This window comes from Astatotilapia calliptera, chromosome 3 (assembly GCF_900246225.1).
Source record: "Astatotilapia calliptera chromosome 3, fAstCal1.2, whole genome shotgun sequence".
NCBI lineage: Eukaryota > Metazoa > Chordata > Actinopteri > Cichliformes > Cichlidae > Astatotilapia > Astatotilapia calliptera.
Window position 1 is genome coordinate 45,675,949 of NC_039304.1, and position 4,958 is coordinate 45,680,906.

At 37.3% G+C, this 4,958-nt stretch overlaps 1 long non-coding RNA gene across 1 annotated transcript; it reads right to left on the reverse strand.

Annotated features, from left to right (window-relative positions):
* Window positions 1-1,258: 1,258 nt before the first annotated feature.
* Window positions 1,259-3,313, reverse strand: LOC113011211 (uncharacterized). The gene is made up of 4 exons (XR_003270488.1): window positions 2,666-3,313; window positions 2,071-2,315; window positions 1,834-1,942; window positions 1,259-1,715 (listed from the first exon to the last, which is right to left on the reverse strand). It is a non-coding gene; the product is annotated as an uncharacterized LOC113011211 (long non-coding RNA).
* Window positions 3,314-4,958: the final 1,645 nt, after the last annotated feature.

A 4,958-nucleotide genomic window follows, 5' to 3' on the forward strand; every position in this document is an offset into this window, starting at 1 on the left:
GTAGTGAGGGGTTTTACAGTCTTAACATCTATAATAATTGTAAAAAATAAAGTTGGCTACTTCATGGATTTCACCTACCGCGGGTTATTTTTAGAACGTAACACCAGCGATAAACGAGGGGCTGCTGTATTAGTAATAGTAGAGTCTGGGACATCTAATTGATTAACATCAACATTGATTATTATGCACTATTATTTTTGTTCAAGGAGAGCTAAAAATATAAAACTCTCTCTCAGCTTGTTTGTTGCCAAAAATGGCCACTTTTTGTGTATTATCACAAAATGCTATAAAATGAAGATTTCTTAAAACATTTTTCTACTTTTACCGACGTGACTCTTTAAAATAGCACCAGTCCTTTTCATCAAAATCAAAACTGTATCTAAATGTTTTACTCTTTATAGCCAGTTAGGTTATATATTACCATTAACTTTTCAGATAAAACGGTGATAAAGTCCTAATGTTTTCATGAAACTTCCTTTTTTTTCCCCCCATCTGAGCATCGGGGAAAAGGCTGTCTTGCAATTGTTGAGGTCACTAGTGTGTGCCCCATTTCTTCCAGGATCACTCTCTTTATAGGTTTTAGTGGACTCCTAGTACTGCGAAGTGGTTTCATGGTACAAAGGGATTGTATTCCAAGATCTGGGAGACTGTAGAAATGAGCAGTGATGCCTTTCCTACCATCTTTCCAGAAAAATAAGTGATCTGTAAGCTGTTAGGCTTACTTACAGCAGCAGCACTTTCTGCACCTGCATAAACTCCAGGACACATTTACTAACGGTGTTTGTTGCTGTATGTGCAGCTTTGAATTTTTTAATAATATATATTTTGTTAATATTTTGGCTATGGTGTCTTGTTATGAAATGTAAAAGAGTAAAAGTGTTGTTAGCATGTGCTTCAAAGATAAGTTTGACTGGGAAACTCAAAGCTCAATTGGCTGTATCAGCAGAAATTCACTGCAGCCTATGTAATATTTCATGCATCATAATTTATTCTACTCTATCTTGCAAATACATATTTGTGTGGCAATGTCATGCACAACACACACAACTATTAGATCCTTAAGATCAAACCCGTGTCATTGTTTTGGTCCACTGCAGTGCAGTAGTAAAAAAAAGAATAAGTGAAGTGTCCACAAATGGCCAGGATAGAGCCCAGAGTGTTAATGTTTAAAATGTATAAAAATATTATTGATTACAATTCTTTACTGTTAATATCAACAATAAGCTTTTTATTTTGAAATTACAAGTTTAAAAAAAAATGCTGTTACATTTACATTTAATGCTGTTACACTGTAATCCTTTATTATAAGTATGGACACAGAATAAAGTGAACAACATTTTGAAATAAGTTTAATTGGAAATTTGTACTATGTAAAAAACAAAACAAAAAAACAACAACAACGACATATTAAACAAACAAACAAACACAGCCAGTGCCTTCATTTGTCCATTACATGTCATAGCACTGACCCTTAGTCCCTGCTCATCAGCACATGCTTTCAAAAAGAGCTCCATGTCCTCTGCAAACTGAAAAACAACGAGGAACAAGTCCCTTGCTCCAGTGTCTTCTTCCTCTGACATGTCTCTTAAGACCCTCTGCTGGTCCCCTTGATTTAAGGACAGATATTTTGGCATTGTTACGTGTCCACGGAAAAGTGCCTTATTTTGGACAACCAACTGCACAGCAGGACGCAGATCTTCAACAACTGCTGGCTCCTGTGTCAGGCAAATGGGGATAAAAACATAGTTATTTCTCTGTTGCAGAACAGTTTTTAACAGTTATTCAAATGTCACTAACCATGTAATTACACTACTGTTTAAAGTGAATACTGACCTGACTGACTTCCTGGAACTTGTGCTTTTTCAGTCTGAAAATGGGCACGTGTTGTCCTTCAAGCACAGCTTTGGCTTCCTCTCTCCAGTGTGCAAATAGCTTGCCAGAGCTACGAAGAGTAAGGCCACAGTGAGGGCATGTCATTTTCATGGACTTTCCATCAGCTGCAGTTTTATTGAACACAGAGGGTAGAGCTTATGAATGTTCTAACAAAGACTCAGAAAATGGTTCAGATACCGAAGACAAAACCTTGGGGGGGAGCCGGGGCTCCTCGAAGAGTACTGCCGGAGGAATACGGGGCTCCTCGGAGAGTTCAGCGGGGAGCAGTCCTGATAATGGTGGCTGACTTGGCATTGAAGAATGCTGACAAGACAATATATGCCTTGCCATATCCCCACGCCGTATGATTGTAATCTTACAGACAGGGCGGTGAAAGTGTCCTGTTGTCCTACGAGGCAGCCTGCACCGGCATATCATTTTATCTGTAAGAGAAAAACAAACAAACAAACAAACAAACAAGTAGACAGATGTAATTTAAATGTAGTTGTATAGAATGCAATCAATTTGTCTAGCAATCAGATTGTACATGTTAACAAAAACATCTAAGCCAACCTCAATAATGAAAGCAAAATGGTATGGATCACAAAAGTTATGTCAAGAAAAGTGGTGAAAAGTAAATAAAAATATATTTTATAAAAACACTATTTTTGTTGCAGATGAATGCACTGAACTGTACAATATCAACAGCAACTTTTATGTCAACAAAGATACTGCAGAAGTGCTTAAAAAAGTGCATATTTATAACTATAAAGTATATTTAATACAAACATACCTTTGAAAGGCAAAGCATTTTTTATATGCACACTTAGATGCTCCTCAATCTTTGCCCTGACAGTAGGGCTGAAAGTGGGGCACAGAGGGCAGTGAAAGAGTCCTCTGCAACACGTGTTGCATTCCTGCAATTCTGGCTTTAAGCCCGAATTCCAGATTGATGTGTGCATCTAAAACAGAGAGAGAAACAGACAGACATATAACAGTCAATTGAACAGGGGCTAACTAAAATCTGGGCAATAAAAAAGCTGTACAGAAAAGAATGACGAATAGAAGTATTGATAAATATATAAATCTGTTTGTGACGAAATTTACAGTGTTGACGCTAACCAAAGGTGTCACAAGTACACACGTTCCTTACTACAGTTTAGATACCTCTGTTTAAAAAGCACTGACTCGACTTTTTAGTTAAGTCGAAGTAAGAAGTACAGGGTCTAAAATATAATTTATGTACAAAATTTTGAAGTAATCTTGCGTCCAAAGCAGGCGTGCGGGGGGCTGATTTACAAATGTACGGATTACAAAGTACAGATACGCGTGCTAAAATGTGAGAAGTAGAAGTATAAAGAAGTATACAGTAGGCACAAAAAAGTACAGCAGTAAAGTAAAGATACCAGAAAATTCTACTTAAGTACAGTATTGAAGTATTCATTATTTTGCATCTCTGACGCCAACAATAAATCATACTCTAATGCAAAATGTGTTTTTTGCTTCTTCTCGCCCACAGAAGTCGTTAATCCAGCTCTCTTACTTAAACCAGGCCCAGGAAAAAGCATATCTGTGTGTTTCTCTGCCATGGAGCACGATGAAAAAACATTAAAATAAGGAGGAATGTTGTTGTAACGCAAAAAAAGTGGCAACATGATCATTGTAAGAAAACTAGACGATTCCTAGAATTATGAAATCACTAACGGCAAATTTATTTAAGAAAGACTTAACCAACCTTTGCGATCAACTTGTAAGACTTCCACGGTATCCATGCGTGTTTACGGCTAGTGTGGAGGTCACGTGCTTCCGGCTACTGTGGAGGTCACGTGTATCCGGTTACTGTGGAGCTCCACAGTGGCTGCAGCCAGACCCTTCTCCCTTTTTTCAAGAGCGTCTGGCTGCACCCACCGGTGAGTGCCATATTGCGACCTCCACACTAACCAGAAACACGTGACCTCCACAGTAACCGGAAACACGTAACTTCAGTTAAATTGACTTTGACAGCTAAAACGAAATTGTGTTTTTTTACTATTCATGCAGCTGATAAAGAAATTTGGTTCTAATTTTTTTTTTTTTAACAATATGGGTTTATTAAAAAAAAATCCATCTCTTCAGCTTGTTCGTGGAAAAAGTGTCCATGTGTTATGTTTTTATTTCTTTGCTACTTTTTCTGCATAAAGGTTTTTTCATAAATATAAACTAGTCATTACTTTTTACATTTTTAATCCTTCAAACACCTTTTTCTAGTACAATGCACGTGTTTGAAGACAACCTCAAAACTCACCATTTCATATATCAGCAGTGCTACTGGAAATTGTTGTACAGTGGTCCCTATATATATGTTCTGGAAACGATATATCCATAAAGTTAATGTCAAACAGGAACTTTTGATATTGCTTTGTAGATGCTGGTGTTGCATGTTGACTGGTTTAGAAAGTCAAGAGTTTTTGTCTGCGATCATTTTCTTATGTGCTACTAAAAAGTTCAAAAATCTCTTTTTTCTTTGTTATAATACTTAAGGATGACATTGATGCTCGAAGGGAGGCCCTCATCAAAGTGCTCCACATGTGTGTGAAAGACAATTGCAACATCTTGGTGCAGGAGTTCATGGTGAGTGTTTTATGAGTAGATTGTGGCTTTGCAACATTTAAAAATGCATTTAGTTATCCACTTGATCCTCATTGGACTGGTTAGGACCAGTAGTCCTCTTTAATATTTGAAGTTCACATGAGGCCTGGTAGTGAACTCTTGAGGCCCCACCCCCACCCCTGTATTAGGGGTCACATCAGTGTGAAAAAACTTTACATTTGTCATTCTAGTGAACAAAGGAAAATCCCACCAATATTTACATTAGCTTTTGTTTGAAAAAAAAAATGACCAACTGACCAACAGCTAACCAAATTGTGAGGCTGAAAGTCTAAATTCTAACATCTTCTGAGTGACATAACCTGGATTTCTGATGGGCCGGTGTCTTTCTAACAAAAACTAATGTAAAGCATTTTAAATTATTATGTTTTTCACTCTCTCTTAGAAACTCTGTTAGACCATTAATGGCAGCATGGCAGGCCACTCTTTGGCTATAGCTA